At 37.8% G+C, this 21,309-nt stretch overlaps 1 protein-coding gene across 4 annotated transcripts in view; it reads left to right on the top strand.

Moving 5' to 3' along the window:
- The window catches only part of LOC150108560 (serine/threonine-protein kinase ULK3-like), a 268,335-nt gene that overhangs the window by 117,399 nt on the left and 129,627 nt on the right, over positions 1 to 21,309 (top strand). The window lies entirely within an intron of this gene.

Below are 21,309 nucleotides of genomic sequence, written 5' to 3'. Positions count from 1 at the left end.
GTGTATGAGTGCATGGAGTAGATTTTTTACATACAGAATTGTGAGTGAATGGAATGCATTACTGGAATATGTTGTTAATACAGGGAGTATTAAGGATTTTAAAATTCAGCATAATAGATATGTTGTCAGTTGAATGAACCTTCCATGAAGTCTGCTAACATCATGGAGGGTGTGATATTAGAAACATTGACAGTGGCATGACAAGAAAAGAAATCTCCCTCAGTAACCAATCCCAACAAAAAAAAAAAAAAAAAAAAAAGGCAGACTAAGCACATTATACAAATTACGGCAGAATTTCCACAATAAAAACTCACTTCCACTTACTAACAGCTGAGGCAATAAACACTAGCATTCACCATCATTTACAGTCATTTAGACTGGAACTCTTACTCTTGACAGAAGTGCAAATTGCATCTACTTCTGTCCACATTCATTGTCCAAATTACACACACACATCACAATTCCTTTTGTCACAAGGATGGCACCTGTTCCTCTGTGAGATCTGACATTGCTTGCCAGAGAATGGTTAATTTAGAATGTCCTTTTGACCTTCTCTGGTTTCTTTGTCCCATTTAGTGATATTCATCAGCTGCAATTCTTGAGCTCCAAAAACTACTCTGACTTCTTTGTCTTTCTATCTGTGAAGCATGACCATCTGCAGTTTAGCTATTCAAATAGTGAGGTCATCTTCCTAGGTGATCTTATTGTCCACAAATCCAACTGGCTCTATTTTTCCAACACTACCAACCATGCTGGACGAGATGCTAAAGTCTTTGCAATAAGCAGTGACCTAATGCAAATCATACATCTGCTTATGTGAATTCCTGATAACCCTCTTTGCTCTTCCAATACTCAATCTCTAACCTAACTAGTTCTTCTTCCAGATACAACATAGAGGTCACCTCACCTCCTGGTAACTTATCACAATCTTGTGTAAGTCCTCCCCTCTCTCTCTCTCTCTCACAGACCATTCCTCCTACAATCACTCCCAACCTTGGATCCTGTAGGACTACTGAGGTACAGAGAAGTTGAATAACCTCCAAGATTTCTACTCTTGCTTTCCATGTTCTGACTGTTTTTTCCACTCCTCCAATCCAAACTCCTTCTTCAAGCAAGTCACAGAAATTATCCTCACTGGTATGAAGGCCTTCATTTCCCATTTTACCCAAAATTCTTGTCTTGTTTCCAACTCTAGCTTCAACAGAAAGTGTACCAAAGCAGTTGGGAAAAAAAAAAAAAAAAAACTCCACAGGTCCCTTGCATCAAGTATCCAGCTTTGTACTCAGCCTGTGCTGGATCACACAGTAAATACAAAACAGTCATAATCAATTCTAAATCTGACTTTGTAAAGGAAAACAATAGAAAACTTGCCTCCTGTCCAAATGGAAGCTGTGCCCTGGCCCCTTGCTAAGACTGTTAGTCGCAACTTTCACCTGTGCTTCCAGATAATACTTGCACCCAGAGATAAAGCTGACTCTGCAACACTCTTTTCCTCCAACTTCTGCATAGAAGTTGGAGGAAACCGAGGTAAATCACCTCCTACCATACCACAATCTGAACATCATTTGCCTCCTGTGGTTTTTCAGCAAAAAAAAGTCATAAGCAGAATGCTAAACTTAGACACTAAAAATCTGATCCTTATGTCATATCTCTAATTGTGCTCCAGAGATCCATCCATTAATTATTGACTACCAGTATGGATTCCGTCCATTTTGATCTAAGGTTGATCTCTTATCCTATGTGGGTTAATCTCACTCACCCACCACTAGATATGTGCAATGAAAAACTTCAGAGAAACTTGTTGTCCTAGAAATTTTCAGGGCTTTTGATTATGTTTAGTATTGCAGCTTGTTTTCAATCTGCATACTAGTTCTTAGACATCCCAATCATCAACTTCATTAGTGTTTAACGCAGCAATGCCTTAAACACTAATTTCCATATCATCCTGAAGGCAGTTGGGCAAGACAATCTGGTCACGTTCCAAACAGACAGTATCAGATCCATCTCCTTGGACTGACATTTACATTTGACCTCCTAGCATAAACACATCACATCAGTAGTTTCCTCGGCCTCTAAAAAACTAAGCATTCTTTTCCATTCAAGGTGCTATTTCACACTCGCCCACCCACCCACCTATTAATCCTACACGAATCCAAAATTCACCCATCCTTAGAATGCTATTCACTCATTCAGAGTGGTGCACCTAAACATCCTTAAAAATTCGTGATGTTCAAAAACGAACAATATGGCTCATTGATGACCCTTCCTTCACAGACTTACTTTAGCCTCTATCATACAAATGCTATGTTGATTAGATTTTAACGCGATTTGAATTATAGATGCGAACACAGATTGATAAGAAAATAACTATTTATTGACTTAATTGCTGATATTTCACTGGTATTCTATCCAGCATCTTCAGAGCATACAAAGTTTGTTACAGTAGTGAGACACCACAATCCTGTGTAATAGTGGGACTAGTATGAGTAATTGTAGCATGCTACACAAAGACTAAAGTCCTAATTAGGCGCCATCTAATTTGGGGAAAAAAAAAAAAAAAAAAACGAAAGAGAAAGAGAAAGCAGGTATTAATTTGGTCTTAGGATGACTGTCTCCCAAATCTTTGGTAGATTTATACAGCCATACTTGTTGAGGTTTGGAGTATGTTTCAAGGCTTCTGTTATTCCAGGAGCAACCTCTCTGACTTGTAAAAGCTTCTGTGCAGCACTTTTGTTTTTTTTCCAATTGATCCTGTGTGCGGGGTTATCCAAAGCATGGTCTGCTAGACCTGACTTGCCATAGCAAAAGTGCCAGATATATTTTTTGTGTTCACTGAGGTGGATGTCCACAGTTCTTCCTGTCTGTCCATAATATGCTCGATGACATGAACAGGGCACTTCACAGACTCCTGGATGTGATAATGGAGAGAAAATCTGTCCTTAGGTGAACGGATGAGATTTGCCAATTTCACATAAGGTTTAAATATGGTGCGTAGTTGGTGTTTGTTAAGCGCTCTAGATATCTTTTCAAATGCGCCTTTAATGTATGGGATGGTGACAGTTTTGTTGTAGTCTTCTGTGGTAGACAGTGGGGTGGATTTTTTGGGGAGCATTTAGTATTTTATCTATCTTATGGGGATTATAGCTATTGGTCAGGAAGGTGTGTCGTAGGTGAGAAAGTTCAGCAGTGAGAGCAATGTCATTGGAATAAATTGCTCTAGCTCTGTGGGTTAGTGTTTTTAAGATACTATATTGTTGAGAAGGATGATGGTGTGATTGTTTGTGTAAATATCTCCCTGTATGTGTAGCTTTTCTATAAACTGAGAATGATGAGGAAATTTCTGGAAGACTCGTGATTAGTGTGTCCAGGAAGGGCAGACAGTCATTGGTTACAGTTCCATTGTAAAGTGGATTTTTGGGTGCTGGCTATTTAGATGCACTAAAAATGTATTCAATGTGTCTGGGCCATGTGGCCAAATAGCAAACACATCGTCAACATAGCATAGCCAGAGACTAGGTTTGAGAGTGGCTGTATTGATAGCTAGCTTTTCCAGAAATTTTATGTAGAAGTTGGCTAAGGGGGGATCATATTGCTGTCCCATCTAATTGTTTGTATATTTTCCCTTTCCATGTAAAATAAAATAACCTGCCTGTACTGTGAATTTAAATAGCTGAAATATATCAGGGGGAAATTGTGAATTTAGTAAATTAAGAGTCTCAGTTAATGGTACATTCGTGAATAGTGAGGTGATATCAAAACTCACTATCAAGTCTGAACTTTTTAAGGTGTGGTTTTCTAAAATACTTTTTAGGTGGGTATAATTTTTAACAAAAAAGTAGAATTGTTTGTGAAAGTGGCTAGTAGTTTCTAAATGCTTTGCAAGTTTATAAGTAAGACTGTTTATACTATCTACAATAGGGCATAAAGGTGTACCTTGTTTGTGAATTTTTGGAGCTCCATATATCCTGTGTGTTTTAACATGAATTTTAACATGCTTGAGTTTGTTGATGGTTTCTTTAGGCCAGGAAGTGACTTTTGTTCAATAATTTGCACACCTTATTCTTTTGTGAGTAGGTGGGATCCCGATCTATAATTTGGTATATTGACTGGTCTTGGAGAAGTGCATGCATTTTGCTTTCATATTCTGTTGTATCCATCACCACAGTTGTGTTTCCTTTGTCTGATTTGGTTATGGTAATGTGGTTATTATTGTGTAGCTCTTTTAGAGCCATGATTTCTTTATGTGGGATATTATTTTTAGAAGGCTTAGAATGGACTAGGATGTTGGCCACATCTAACTGAATATTATTGGCTATTGCTTGGAGCTGGTCGTATATCCTGCATTCAATATAAGCCATTATTTTGACTTTTGGAACTTCTTTAGGAGTAACGGCAAAATTGTGTCCCCAACTTAACACACTCGTGGCTTCTTTGGTTAAGGTCACAGATAAGTTTACAACGCACCATCTTGATGTAATTGTGGCCGCTGCATGCATTGTTGGAGGATTTCAAATTTCTTCTGGTGCCGGCTTTTAACTTTGGCAAATTCTTTCTTGGCTGTGGAGTCGGAGATGCTGTCCAGGATATCCCATAGCTCCAGGTTCAAAATGTTAGATAGTAGATAGATTAGCAATTAAGTCAATAAATAGTTATTTTCTTATCAATCTGTGTTTGCATCTATACCATTAAAATCCAGTCAACATGTGCGATGAACACACAAGCCTTTCCACACGGTTACAAATGCTATGTTTCAGCTCTATATATCTTCTACAGTTACTTCCATGGTCACTGCTCCAATGAACTGGCAAGCATCTTTCCTCGGCTTTCCACTGGATCTATTAAAACAGAAGCAGTAGCTTCCCAGCATTCTTTCTCAGTACAATTGCATTTCCCAGAATTTGGAAATTTTTAGACCATCATTCTGATTAAGATTGGGTTTATTGCAAAAAAACTTCATAACATTCGTTGGAGATTTTTCTTAAATATGAAAGGATTTGTGAAGCATTTTGGTGTTGTCTCATAGAATCCTGTGGCTAGCAGAAACTCGATGTCTGCAAGACCAGATTTCTCTGTTTGGAGAAAATGAATGTAATCCATATGTTCTGATCATTGGATGGCTGCAATATAACCAGTCTGCCCAAAAATAGGAGAAAGAGAGAGAGAGAGAGAGAGAGAGAGTGTAAGATCAAGTATAGCGTACTATGTTCAGTAGGAGTTGAGATCAAGGTTCTGTGGAGGCCAGTCAAGTGTGGTGACATTTATGTCCACAAACTCTGCAGTTGTAGCAACTGCAACAGCTTTCTGACAGTGTGTAATGTCTTGCTGAAAGAGGCAATGATCAGTTCTGTAGAAACGCCCTGAAGTAGGAAGCATTGCAATGTCCAGAATGTATATTCAGATACCTCTCGGAGTTCAATGTTTGTGGCATCACAAACAGAGGTCTGAGGCTAAAACCATGAAAAACAGGACCATACTCACACTGCCACCTCTGAATTTCAGTTGGGGTTACACACTTTGGTAAGAGACATTCACCGGGTATTCACCACACATCCATCCATCCATCCATCCATCCATCCATCTGCTTGGTAGAAGGTGTAGCATGATTCGTTGCTTCATAACAGAGCTTCCTAAGCTTCCACATGCACCACTGAAGACTGTTGCATGTTGGTTTGGGTAATGTGGGCTTTCATATTGTGGTCCTACCATGAAACCCCATGTTGTGAGCCTCGGTTTTGAATGTTTTTTTGTAGATTCCTGTTCCAGTCAGTAATACCCAGAACTCCGCATTCAACATGTTGGCTGACAAATGGTGGTTTTACATATTATCCTTCATAGTACCTTACAGTCATGTTTGGTGAGTGTGGTGGGTCATTCGCTTCAGTTAGCATTTGTAGTTGACTTCCTGCTCTTCCATCTCGGTATGGTATCATTGATTGTTGATCTGGGATGTTCCAATTTGTCAACAATTTGCTAAACAGTTAGGCCTGCAACATGGTGTCCTATCACAATGCCTCTTTCAAACTCTGTCAGTTCCCTTCTCACAGCCATTGCAGCCATACACAGTTGCACTGACTTGGTAACATTATATTCCACCAATTTTTATTGGATTACAACACACTACATGGCATGATGCACCTTGTCCACAGGGTCTGTTGACTTCTTTCAAAGCAGTGTGTGTGTGTGTGTGCATTTTATATATATATATATTTAATTACATATATATTGGTGTGTGTATTCTAAGGATGATTTATTCTTCATGTTTTACATACACTTTTATATTCACTGTATATAAATCATCTTTTTATGTCTGTATATGCAGTTTTATATGCAAATGTCTTATTTTTATTATTATAACACCCTCCATGGAGTTGGCAGACTCATCTTAGGAGGTTCACTCATCTGAGAACATTCATCATACTGAATCTTAAAAGCCTTAACATTCCCTGCAATAAAAACATATTCCAGTAATCTGTTCCATTCACTCACAATTCTCACATAAAAAAATCGACTTTTCACACCTCCTCTTCACTATACACTTACATAACATCTAGGAATGGCCTCTGGCTCTTGTCTTGTACTCTTTTTATAATCCCATCTGCATTAATCAGATAAAAATCCCTTCACAACTTAAACAGCTCTATCATATCACTTTTCCTCCTATCCACCAAACTCTGCATTCCACATTCCTTCAACCTCTCTCCATGGCCAACATTCCATAGTCCTGATGTTGTTTTAATCACTCGTCTCTGGACACTGTTTAATGTTTCCACATCCCAATAAAAACCAGGTGATCTGAACGCAATCGTCTAATTGCAGTCTGACCAATGCTTTATACAGGTTAGTGTACTTTTCATGAAATGACTGCATGCTACAATGTGCAGCCTTTATAATATTTGCAATATGCTCTCTAAACTTCAGTCTGCTGTCAGCCATCACTCTCAAATCTCATCCAATTCCTGCAGTATACCACCATCAATATAGTACACAGCCTTATATTTCTGCACTCTAAAATGCAACACCTTGCACTTATTAATATTAAAATTACAACTCCACTCCTTTGTTCAAGTAAAAAGTCTATTCAAATCTTTCAGAAGGGAATTAACATCAGCAGTGTTACTTATAATTCTTCCCAACTTTGCAATCATCAGCAAACTGCTGAAGATCCCCAGTCAGTTCACATGATATATCGTTTACAAACAAGTTAAACAGCAAGGGCTAAGAACAGAACCCTGGGCACACCATCCATCCTGCTGGTTATTCTCTTTTTTTTGAGACACTGTTCCATTATACACAACTTGCTGTTATCATTCAGAGACAGTCACCTATCCATTTAACCAGTATGCTATCTATTCCAATCTTCTGCAGCTTATACCAACTTATCATGTGGTAGTCTATCAAAAGCTTTTGCAAATTCCAAGAATATCATTGTATATGAATCTCTCCTATTTAACACACATTACTTTATCATAAAATGCAAGTAATTTGCTAAATCAAGACTTACCTTTTTCAAATCCATGCTGACTATCATAAAGAATCCTAGGCCCATCAACCCAATCTTGCATTCTATTCCTAATAAGTCACTCCAACACCTTAACTAGAACTGGAGTTATACCGACTGGTTAGTAATTAGAAACCTCTGTCCAAGAATCATGCTTGTGGAGTAGTACTACTTTATCGTCTTTCCACTCCTTAGGAACTTTACCCACTCCAAGATTTTCATTAAATAACCAGGTCAAAGGCATAGCTAACAGTTGTGCACATTCCTTAAAAATACCTGGTGATATGTCATCCATTCCCACAGCCTTATTAACATCTAACCCAATCAACACCTGGTACAGCTCTGATTCTTCCACTTCCAAATTCTCCTAATACTTCTTCCCTTCTACATATTGAATGGCATCAGGTACACCAGCATGATATATACACATAATATGCTCATTCAGTAATTCCACTGTATCCTTTGCAATGGTCACTCTGCTGCCATGACTATTCATAAGTGTCAGCCTGCCATAATTAATCTTTCTCTTGCTTGCCATATTGTGGAAGAATTCCCTCGAATTACTTGGCCTGACCAGCCAGTCTTCTCTCATACTGCACCTTTTCTTTATTTATCATGTTCATCACCTTCCTAGCTTTTACTTTATACTCTTTATGGATCTGATCATCATCAACTCTTGTACCTCCTCCATAACATTTTATTTTTCAACACAGTTTGCTCAGTTTCACCGTTCATTAATTTCACTCCTACTCTTATTACTTTCTTAACTCTTGGTATGCAATTATACATTGTTTGTGTCAGATACTGCCTTATGAATTCCCATACACTGTCTGTATCTTTTCTGCACAGCTCATCTGCCCAATGCACTGATGTTAGTTGACTGCAGAGCTTCCCATAATTACCCACCTCATAATTCTACATATTTCCTTTTGTAGCATTAACTTTTTCTTGTCTTACCACTTTCTAAACAAGTACTCCTGATCACTCTCACCAACTAGTGGCAGCCTCATTAATAACCACATCTTATGAAGTTATCACCAACTCCAAAACATTAAAGCCTCTAGTTGCTTCATCCACATTCTGCTTAAGATATTTATCTCTCAGAAATTCAACAAACTCACTCTCCTTGTATCCCATACACTAATTTCTCCTTCCATTCTATATTCCTGTCATTAAAGTCTCCCATCAGGATTACCTTCTTCTTTTTACATGCTCAACTAATTTGCCTAAACATTTCACAATCAGCATTCTCTACATTTCCTGGCTTATAACAGCATCCTATGAGATATATACACATCTACCAATATATATATATATATATATATATACAGGGTGTCCCAAAATTCACGCAAGAAATAATTTTGATAGAAAACACAGGTTTTTAATTAAATATTGTAATTTCTTATTGATTCATAAAGTATACAGTATAGGGTTATGCATGGAATAGCATATCGGGTAAATGGCCTCCACGGCTTTGCTGGCACATATGCACTCTTTTGTCGAAATTTTCCATGACCGTTTTGAATAAATGTGGCTGAATTTCGTTGATACAACACTCAATTTCCTCCTTCAAGGCGTTGGTGGTCGTGAGCTTGTTGACATAAACCTTAGACTTCAAAAAACCCCAAAGAAAAAAGTCCAACGGCATTAAGTCACATGATCTGGGCGGCCAATTCTGATCACGAAAACGGGAAATTACACGACCAGGAAATGACTCATGCAGTAATTGAATTGTTTCTCGGGCTGTATGGCATGTGGCACCGTCTTGTTGAAACCACATGTCGTCCACATCCATATCTTGCAATTTATTCTCATAGACAGGCTTATACATTGGTTATGCATTTCTAAATCACTTAGGGAATTGAACAACGTAGATCCAAATATAAATTAAATTATATGTTAATAAATATTTCCGATATTTTGGCAACATCACGTTGCCATTTTCAAAAGGAACTTACAAAAAGGCACGTGCATGCAGGCACTACAACACAGTAACTGAGAATGAAGATATGAAGCTATCATTCTCCTAGAAGTCCTGATGGTGCCCTCTAGCGGGCTAAGTAGGTGTTCTTGGCCGTTGGGCTGAAGGTCTGCTGATGTATGCCTCCCAAATTTGGGGCAGTCGCATACAACCAAATTTGTTGAGGTTTGGAGAGTTTCTTAGGGCTGAGGCTAATTCCATAATTAGTCTTTCGAATTTGTATTTGCTACGGTGTATTACTGTAGCTTTCTTCCACTGTATATTCTGTGGCATATATCCAGAGCATGGTCTGCAAGACCAGAATGGCTGTACTTGTGAAACCGAATGTAGTCCTTGTGTTCAGAAATTCTGATATTCGCTGTCCTGCCTGTTTGGCCAAAGTACGACAGTTTACAACTGCAAGGGACCTGGTATACACCAGGTAGGGGAAGTGGTTAGTCTTTGGTGGAGCGGATAAGGGATGCCAATTTTCTGTAAGGCCTGTAACAGGAGTTGAGTTCATGTTTTTTTAAAATTTTGGTAATTTTTTCCGAGGTGCCTCGGATGTAGGGAATGGTGATGGATTTAATGTAATCTTTGTTGTGTGTGTGTGGGGGGGGGCTGTGGTTTGTAGGTTTTAATTTTTTTGTGGGGGGGAGCCATTGGCTGAGAAAGTGTTGAGGATGTGATTTAGTTCAGTGTTTAGGGCCATGTCGTTAGAACAGATTAGTTTAGCACTGTTGCATAGTGTTTTCACCACTCCATATTGTTGTGAAGGGGGGGGGGGGGGATTGTTGGTGAATGTATCTGCCTGTATGGGTGGGTTTTGTATAAACTGAAAAAACCAAGGTTCCATCAGGCTGGCGGGTGTCTAGGAAAGGGAGGCTGTTGTTTTCCTCTTTTTCCAAGGTGAACTTGATTCTGGCATGTTGGTTGTTTAAGTGTGTAAGGAAGGAGAGGAGTGTTTCAGAGCCATGTGGCCAAATAGCAAATACATCATCAACGTAGCGAAGCCACATGGTTGGTTTTTGTGTGACAGAGGCTAAGGCTGTTTCTTCAAAGGTCTCCATAAAGAAATTGGCCAAGGGTGGAGAGAGAGTGGTGAACCCATGGCTGTCCCCTCTGTTTGTTTGTAGAATTTTCCCTGCCAAACGAAATAGCCTGAGTTCATTGTGAACTGAAATAGGGCTGAGATATCGGGAGAAAATTTAGCTTGGATTAGCTCTAAAGTTTCCTTGAGTGGGACATTTGTGAATAAGGAGGAGATGTCAAAGCTGACCATTATGTCAGTATGTTGGAGTGTAAGGTTTTCTATGCTGGCTTTGAAGTGGGCTGAGTTTTTTATGTGTGATGGTGTGTGTTGCCAGTATAGTGTGCGTGAGCTTTGGCCAAATGTTTAGCTAATTTGTATGTGGGGGAATCAATGCCATCCACTATGGGATGTAATGGCACATTTTCTTTATGTATTTTTGGGAGTCCATAAATACGGGGGGGGGGGGTATAGAGTTAAACGGCTTTAATCTGTTGGTAACTTCTACAGGCCAAGAAGTGACTTTCTTAAGGAGCCTGTGAAGTTTTCTGATTTGTGAGTTGGTGGGATTGTAATTGATAGGGAGATAAGTAGCCCAATCTAATAGAAGAGCATTAAGCTTACCTTTGTAGTCCTTTTTGTTAAGTAATACAGTTGCATTTCCCTTATCTGCTTTGATGATAACTAATTCTTTATTATTCCTCATTTCCTGTAGAGCTTTAAATTCCTTGTTGGATGTGTTGATTCTTGGTGGTCTTGCTTTGGAAAGGACACAAGCTACATCCAGTCTCACACTGTTGGCAATTTGATGTGGAAGGTGGCAGATTCCCCTTTCGATCTGGATCATAATATCCTTACTAGGTATTTTTCTGGGTGCAATGGCGAAGTTGTGGCCACGTGAAAGCATGGTCTGAATACACGGCACAGAATATGGTGGAAGAAAGCTACAGTAATACACCGTAGCAAATACAAATTCGAAAGACTATTTATGGAATCAGCCTCAGCCCTAAGAAACTCTCCAAACCTCAACAAATTTGGTTGTATGCAACTGCCCCAAATTTGGGAGGCATACATCAGCAGACCTTCAGCCCAACGGCCAAGAACACCTACTTAGCCCACTAGAGGGCACCATCAGGACTTCTAGGAGAATGATAGCTTCATATCTTCATTCTCAGTTACTGTGTTGTAATGCCTGCGTGCACGTGCCTTTTTGTAAGTTTGTTTTGAAAATGGCAACGTGACGTTGCCAAAATATCGGAAATATTTATTAAAGTATAATTTAATTTATATTCGGATCTACGTTGTTCAATTCCCTAAGTGATTTAGAAATCTTGCAATTTAGGCACAAAAAAACTGGATTATCATGGCGCGATAGCGAGCACCATTAACTGTTATTGCCTTACCAGCTGCATTTTCGAAGAAGAATGGACCGATGATGCCCCCAGCCCAAAATCCGCACCAAACAGTGACACGTTGTGGATGCATTTGTTTCTCAACAATCACTCGTGGATTTTCTGAACCCCAAATGTGACAATTTTGTCGATTAACGAAGCCATCAAGATGAAAATGAGCCTCATTGCTGAAGATGATTTTGTTCGAAAAATAAGCATCCACTTGTTGTTGTTCCATAATCCATTCAACGAACTCTCTTTGCTGTGTATAATAATGCTTTAATAACCCTGAACTGTCACGCTGTCTTTTTTTTCTCGTTGGCAACACTTTCCCGCACAAATGGCGCTAAATTTAAATCTTGCGTGAATTTTGGGACACCCTGTATACATACATACATACATACATACACACCTATTTATATATTAATAATTTTCCAGACACTTTAGCAATTTACAATTGATACCAGCAGGCGAACCCTAATATTAGGTATGTCCACTTTTTGGCTTTAATCACAAGTGCAGCAAACATCTGAAATTTGTTTCCATTTCTCTATCAAAGCAGCACTTTTCTGAGTTCAACGACAGATCAAGGACGTGCTGCTCTGGACCTCAATCACTGCTTCAATTCATCCCCCAGGTGTTCAATGGTGTTGAGGTCAGGATTCTGCACAGGCCAGGCAGTCGTTTAACACCCATCTCTTCATACCATTCAATAACAGGTGCAGCTTTGTGGCTTGGGGGTATTGTCATCTTAATAGTAACACGTATCTGTTCCATAAAAACTCCGCAGTGTAGGCAGCACCTGATTATCCAGGATATCAGGGCTGAGCTGCCTTCGTGGAACCATGGACATTGACCAGTGGTCCCACTGCAAACCAGTTGAATGCACCCCACACAATTACTCCTCCACCACCAAACTTTACTGTGGATACAACATACTGTGGTAACAAGCATTCACCAGGCTTCCTACACATCCTGTCATCAGACTGGAAACAGGTGAACCTTGATTCATTGCTCCAGAGTACAGTACCGTTTTTGCCACTGGTCAGTTGTCCAGTTCACATGCTCTTTGAGGCCAGACAATCTACCTTGTTCATTGTTGTGATGTTTGGCTTGTGCTGCTGCTGCTGTTCTGTGGAAACCCAATAAATGGAGTTCTTTTCGTACAGTATTAGTGCTCACCATGGTGTTACTGGCACTCTGGAACTTATCATGGATGGAATGTGCTGATTAACCAGTTTTTGTGTGCCACTCATTTTAACACCCTCCTGTCTCTGACAGTTATTTTCGGCTGCTGCAGTGGGTGTTTTCCTGCACTAGTGATGCCAAAACATCTCCAATGTTGATCACATCGCCAACCATTGATTTTGGATGCTCCAGTTGAGTGGCAATGTCATGAATGGACATGCCACCAATGTAACAGCCACGATGACACCTCTCTTGAAGTCACTGAGTTCACATCGTGTTGCCATACCACCTGTATTTAACTGCTATGATAAAATACTGCTATCTGTAAACCAGATAGTAGGAAGCAGCAGGAATATTAACAAACCTGGAATGTTCCATAACTTCAAATAACAGGGTGTCTGGACAATTATTGGTAGATAGTGTACTAGCCTATTTAATTTCAACTTTACACTGATTCAAAACCTGTACATATACAGTCAACTGCCATACTTTGTGGACACCATTTTTCTGCTGTTATTAACAGTATTCCCCCCCTCTCCTCTTTTCACTTTCCTATCCTTCTGTAAAATTGTATATCCTTCTATTTCTATTCACAACAATGCATCATCCTCAAACAACCAAGTTTCACTTGTATTGATTATCCTTGGGCATACAGACTAAATCAGTGTAATAAATCAGCTCTCTTATTTTGAATACTCCTTACATTTGTATACAAATGTAACAATCCCAGTGTCTTTGAGGCCATCCTACCAACATTCCCTACTCTAGTTGCTGTACCACACCTCTCTCTTCATTCTGAAACACTCCTGTTTCCCTAATTCTGATTGCCATTCATACTTGTCATCCTCATCTTTATGCATTCCATTACCTTGTCCTGCTGCAACCACATCTTTAACTTTGTATCCAACTTCCTCCTGCTGTCAACCCATTTGGCTGTGCTTTCCTGCTTCACAAGTACCTTTTGATTGTTAGCTACATTAACTTCTTGATTATGTGTGTGTCCCTTCTCAGCAAACAATAGTTTTTATAAAGCTGTAACTTCAACCCATTCGAATGCAGTTCATCAATTTTCAATTATTCCAACTTCCCTTCAAATTCACTCCACAGATCCACAAACTGAAATCCCCTTTATTTTACCCACCAACCATCTTGCAATTCATTATCTCTGCTCTTGTTCTCATCTCACTATTTTCATATCTGAGAAACATACTAAAAACGTTTCCATCAACATCCTTTACCTCCCTCAACAACTTCCTCAAGTCTCTATCAACATTCCATTTTCACCAACAAAGTCATTTGTGTTCACAACTACCACTAATTCTGATGCCTGCTTTTCCCTTCTCTGCAAAGCATCAGTTATTTGTTTCAATGTTCCACCAAGAAAGCATGTTTTGTGTATTTGTTGGTAATCACATCTCTAATGATTGATCCTATATCATATAGTGATATAGGATTATAATCATATATCACTAAATTCCTCCTCATCAGCCAGTCTCTTCTTTAGATGCTTAATCTCATCTTCCTTGATGCTTCATTTCACTTTTCATTTTCATCACCTCTTCCCTAAGCTCTTCATCGTTCCTTAATTTTATTTTTAATTTAGTAATTTTTCTTTTTAGACCTTTTCTGTGCCATATGCTTTTACATCTTTGTAATGAGCTTTGTGTTCCTTTGGCCTTGTTTGCTTATAAATGTGTTAATGACTGATCTCCGTTCCCACAGGTTTCTAATAGTATCATGTGACTTGCTGGAGAGCAGCAAAACAGAAACGTTCTGTAACCAGTGTTTGTTCCTTTTTAGCTTCACATAACTGTCCATTCTCTGTGTATTTGTTTTGATGTGATACTCATCCCAAAATGTAAATAGTTTAGATTACATTGCTTATTTTCTTTACATAATTTATATGTGTAATGAATTAATCGTGTCTACGAATTATTTTAGTATTAACCAAAAATGTGATATTTTTATTTACGAACAGGTATATGTAGAACTTTCCTTCTCTTGATACCCACTCAATACTTAATTTTGTTCATCTTTCATCTGGCAGTCTACTAATATGGCCAGCCCATCTCCACTTACATGCTTTACAACACTTCACAATATCGTCTACTCCAATCATCTCTCTCTCTCTCTCTCTCTCTCTAATACTAGTATGTCCTACTCTATTCCTTTTTGTTATTATCATTTTGTGACACCTCCAAGGAGTCTAAAGACTCATCAAGGGAGGGAACCTACCTACTCTACAACACTTTGTCTCCACCACTTCCATCAGTCATCATCATCATCTACACCACTACCATCTACTGCCCACCACCACTAGTATTTTTTGTCTGTAAATTGCATGTGTCCTGAGGGCTGATTTGTCTATATGCGAGATGAAAAACCTTGAGTGTCCAGGAGAAAAAACCCTGCTATCACCATATGAGATCAGCTAACGCACCGTCAATTGAAAAATGGCCATATAAAGATTCCTCTTATCATGACGAGAATCAAACTTAGACCCTTTTCCAGTTGAAGGGTGCAACATACCTTCGTTCTTCCAATTGTGCTACGGAGGTGCTTATGTGGATCATTCTTCTCTCCAGTGCTCTGTGGGCCATATGCAACCTGTCTTCCTGTTTTTTAGTTGTTGCCCATATCGCACTTCCATAGGTAAACACTGGAATGATGCATATATTAAAGAGTTTTCTTTTTAGAGAGCTTTTTAGCTCTCTAAAAAGAAAAAAAAGCTCTCTTTATTTGTTAAGAGATTCCTTAAATCTCTTAATAAATAATCTTTATACAGTCAAAATGCTTTGCTTGCTTCCTTGTGTGATTCTTCTACTCATCTCTTTATCTTGCCTTTCCTTAAAAATAACTAATTGACCAAGGTAAATGTAGTCCTCCATAAGAGAAGGAAAGGTCATCAAAGAACCAGATGGAGGAATGATCTCTAAATATTTGACATGAGATAGTGGACATTGACTAAAAACAGACTGAACTGGAAAGCTAAGGAGGAGACCTATATTCAGCAGTGGATTGAAAGAAGCTAAAGAAGAAGATATGTAGAACTATATATCTTGAAAATATAACAGATTTAAGATGCATCTCTGAAGTAATGCCATGATATAAGAAATTGCAAGAGAAGGATGCCGGCAGTGGATAAGAAATAGTTGCAAAGGTGGGGAGGGAAATGAAGCAAGACCAGACTGAATATCCAGGGTGTCAACTGGATAAATCATGTGGAAGTTAAATGGATGAGTGTGACTAGGGTATAGGATTGGATAGATCATTGGCCCATGTATATGAAGAATTGAAAGAGAAATGGTAATCTTCCTAATCAGGTTTTTTAAGTCAAGTCTTTGCATTGCAGTCTCCAGAGAAGGAGTTAAAAGAAAAGTTAGTTCTGCTACTTGAAGAAAACTCCAAGACAGAGGTCATCAGTTGTAACCAGTTGTCATTTAAGTAGTGGTGGGTAAAATATTGCAAAAATTGGTTAAGGGCAGAATTCAGAAATGTGTGAATAAAAATATAAGACTCTAAGGGGGAATATGGTTTTGCAAAGAGTAGGTCATTCCTTAGAAATTCATTCACTTTTTTGTAGTTTACTATTAAATAGTTGAAGAGGATAAGGAGGTTCAGCAGTATAATGGTAACACCATGGTAAGGACAGAATATACTGCTGAACTTTGCGGTGGAATTTGATAGGATACCATGTGGAAATCTATTACGTAAGTTGCAAATAGGAATGAACATGAAGTTGGTGATATGGATAAGAGGTTGCTGATAAAAATATTCAACAAAGAACAGTATATGGAGGAGTAGAAACCAGGTGCATGCTGGTGACCAATATTATTATTATTTTTATTGCATGGAAACTTCCATGGATTCTGAAGCCTCATCGTGTAAGATTCAAACTATCCACACAGTATCTGTTGTATCTCTTCTCTCCTTAAACCAATTAACAGACAAAGCACTCACAACCGACTCTGGCAACTTATTCCATTCATTCACCACCCTCCAAGTGAAAAATCTAGTCTTCATGCCCACACATAAGTGCTCTGTCTTAGTATTATTCAGTAATCAGACTGTGCATTTCACATTGATTTATGTTGAACTTTCTAGAACAGAAAACTACATAGACACTGGGATGCAAATAAAAAATTAACTAAGATTAATTATTTACAGCCAGTGGTAAGCTATAAGGGGCTCGGATGAGCCCTTTGTTAAATTTTTCTCAAATTTGTGAGCCCTTTGTTCTTCTTGTTTACTTCTTTATTTATTTATTTTTTTTAAATATAATTTTTTGAAATATATTAAGCGACAAACTCATACGGTAACCTAACAAAAATTAGTCTATTCGGCAGTGTATAGATTATTTGGAATTATTGTTTCAACTCCTCTATAACGAATGCACCCAAGTTTGAAAATAAAATAAGCGCATGCCCTATCTTTACCCTTCTCCCTTCTGGTAGCCAATTGTATGATAAAACCAGTAGCCAATCAAATGTTTGTAAAACTGTCATCAACGGGTTGTTCCACTGGACATTACTTCTGTGTTCATCAGTACACTGATGTATAACAATTGTTTGTGTTTAAAATTTAAAAATAATAATATATTTAAAAACTGTATATTCAGCTAATTTTATTTTTATAATTGTAAAAGTATTTTTATTTGTGAAACATGGGTCAAATTTATTAAATTTTTTTGGAAAAGAAAAAATAATGAAAAGTGGTTCTGCTGATTCTACTGCTGTTGAAAATGAAGTTGAAGATAATATGCACATTGATTCAATGAACATGCAACAAGTTGGAGGAGAAAAAGAAAATCATTCACCTGATTGCTGGAACGAGAAGCAAGCATTGTATTTCAAAACGGAGTATAAATAATTATAAGTTTGAAATGGTAAATTAGGATGTCGTGTTTGCTCAAAATATAAAAACCAGTACAGTAACGAGGATGTGAAGCACCTGTGGCAAGTTTCTAACTTGTGCCCTCCCAACCCAAAAATGAAAAAAATTTTGAAAAATTTAAATGTAACAAGTTAAATTTTACTAAATGCAATATGTTAAATACTTAGTATTAACCCCGTTAAAATGAATTGTAGTGTGTTGCAGAATTTGTGTGTCTAAAGTGGCGTATTGCCAAAATTTAAAAATACAATATAAAATAGCAGACTTTTATATCTATTTATTTATTTTTTACGTTTTGTGCAACAAACCTAGTTGCTCCCATGTCGGGCGCCTCTTTCGCCACGCCCTTGTTACAGCACTGATAAAAACTTAGGTGTCGAAGGAGAAAAAAAGTTGTCATCTGTCAAAGGTATGGGTAGAAAGGAAAATAGAACCAAATAAAAACACTACAGACTGAAGAACTGCATCTTTGCGTAAAAAGTTTTCCAAACATAATGAATCATTTGCTCATAATAAAATCATAAAAATAAATGAAGAATGTAGCAAATCTATATTACTAATTTAATTGACAAACTCAATGAAAAAGAAATTTTGATAACTTCAAAAATGTTTAATTCTGTTTCTTTATTTATTTATAAACAAAATTTATTTTGTTTATAAAAAATGTGGACTATTGCATATGTGCAATTATAAAAGATTTTATTCTTATCATATTTTGATAGTTAAAAAACGTTTTTCTTATGTAAGATAAATTAACACAGATGATTATGTGCAAATATTTCATGTTTAGATCATGAAATATTTGTTTAAAAATTATAGCCTTTACAGGTTGATTGTCCCTCATACGTTTTTGATTAGCATTTATACATAAGTTGTATTAATAAGAGTTTATTAATATTAATAAGGGCTCGACAATGTGAACCCTTTGTTAAAATTTCCATAGCTCACCACTGTTTACCGCCCAACATTTCACTAGTTCAAGCTAGCATTATCAGAGGCATTGTAATAATACACACCTGAAGATACAAAACAAAATGATCAGGATAACAAAGACAATTATGTACATGGAGGGCAACAGCGATACTTGTTGTGATGATTTCTATCATTAATGATGATGGTAGGTAGGGTGGTATGCCAAAATCTATACAAGAGCATACTATGGTTCTGTGGAACTAGTGCCACTTCCTGGAACAGTCTTCATGGTTTGAACTGCGATTTGCAAAGTAGCCTGGCTTTCTTTCATCTGATAAAGTGGTCTTTCTCCAAAGAAAGTTGTGAAAGTCTGGCTTTTGGCTGAACAAGGTCCTGTTTGTCCGAAATACTCAGTTCCATACTGGCAGAGGACTGTAAATACTAGAGAAGGAGAGGATCATGGCAATCTTTGATTTGTCTCAGGAAGATAAATACTTTGTTCTGAGGTTTGTATGTTGTTCTGATTATGTGTTATTTCAGAAGGGATTCCAGTTTTTCTTGTACCTTTGATGTAGAAAAAGGATATGGTATATGACAAGCATTCTGTGAACTATCTAGGTTCAGGCCTAATATTTGGATGTTTGTAGAACTTTTATCAGCCAAAAATGAACTAAGAATATTTAAAAAAAATAAAGTTTAATCAGGAAGTTGAACAACTTTGCAAGGAAGAAAAATCTCCTGCAACTTTCAACAGACAAGGTAATTCACAACTTGTCTGATTATCCACTTTTGGACAATAAAACTAAAATTCTCTAAGTAAAGGGTTTAATTTTTTTCTGTGCACAGATAATGGCAGACATTAAATTTATCATGAGAAACCAACTACTAGAATTAGTCATCATTAAACTGGAAGCCTCAGCCTTAAAAATTGAAGTCCTCCAAGAAGAGGACTTCTGTGCTAATGAAGAAAAGCAGCCATGAAAAATTTAAAACTAAACCAAAATAAAGTAATAGTGAAAAGCAGACAAGGGGAGTTCTATGGTGATCATGAATACAGATGACTACTATAATAAATTGAAAGAATTGTTATCTGATACATCAACTTAATTACTTATAGTAAAGAACTCCTAAAGCGTCATTAAAACTCTAAGTCTGCTAGATAACATTATAAGTTGGCCAAATGAAAAACTGTGTCCAAACTAAAAATTTTTTATCTGCATACACCAAGACTGTACAGGCTACCTAAGTTTCACCAAACCTAAAACCCTGCTGTGCCCCATCTGGATGCCATAAATTGTCCCATCTATAAACTGGCTAAACTTGGCATCCAAACTCAACAAACACATCAGCAGGACATTGTCTTACATAAAAAAACTCCACACACTTTAAAACCACTATACAGAACCTTTAATTAGAGGAGAATGATCTTAGTAAGCTGTGTTGTCCCTTTTTACAAATTTTCCAGTAGCGATATAATAGTTCTTTTTTCAAAATTTATCCCATTGACATTTACAAACTATCCAAGCTGTCTTAAATCAGGGTATTTTAGCTGGAACAACCATATCTTTAAAAAAAATTGAAAGTGTAGCAATGAACTCTCCATTTTCAACCCCATTATTGACTCATATATGGAATTGGTTGAATCTTTGGCACTTAATCTGTCTCTCTCCCCCCTCAAACCACAAACACATCGTTAAGATATTATATAGATGTCTTTGCCATTTCACTTCAAGGCCTCTAACAGTATAATTTCCTCAACAATATCCATCCTTGAATTAGTTTCACTGTGAAAGAGAAAAGAAGGCTTCTATCCTTCTTGCATACTTTAGTTACGAGGCAAGTAGATGGATCTCTCATGTGCTCAATAGCCCCCCCCCCCACACACACACACCAGCAGATAGTTACATGCCATTTCACACCACCCAGAAACTTGGAGTTTTCAGAACCTTAGCTTCCAGGACAGAGCAAACTTCATCCTCAGGACCTGCATGACACCTGGAACAACAGACCGTATACCCATATCTTTCCAACAAAATGGATACAACAAAAAACCCTTGCCAAACTCTTTGAAAACAACTTCCCCCCTCCCAAAACCAGACTATACACACACCATATCTTTGCCCTACGTCAAAGGTACAACAGATAATCTGGACTCCCTCCTGAAACAACACAAAATCAGAAGAGAATATGAACCTCTGAACAAAGTATCTGCCTTCCTGAGACAAATCAAGGATCACCAGGACCCTCTCTTCTTCTCAGATGACTACAGCTTTCCCTGCCAGTGTGGAACTCCATATTTTGGACAGACAGGATGGACAACCAAAAAAGTGGACTCTCACAAGATACCTTGTTGAAATACTGCTTCATCAGGGAGAAAGCCAGGCTACCTCACAAGATTTAAATCATAGCCTTGTTCCTGGAAGCAGCACAAGTTCTA

Source organism: Typopeltis vanoorti, chromosome 3, assembly GCF_054136105.1.
Source record: "Typopeltis vanoorti isolate ZY-2024b chromosome 3, IOZ_Tvanoo_1.0, whole genome shotgun sequence".
In the NCBI taxonomy this organism is placed as follows: Eukaryota; Metazoa; Arthropoda; class Arachnida; order Uropygi; family Thelyphonidae; genus Typopeltis; species Typopeltis vanoorti.
The sequence above is the reverse complement of the archived record's forward strand: the minus strand, read 5'-3'. Positions and strand labels throughout refer to the sequence as shown.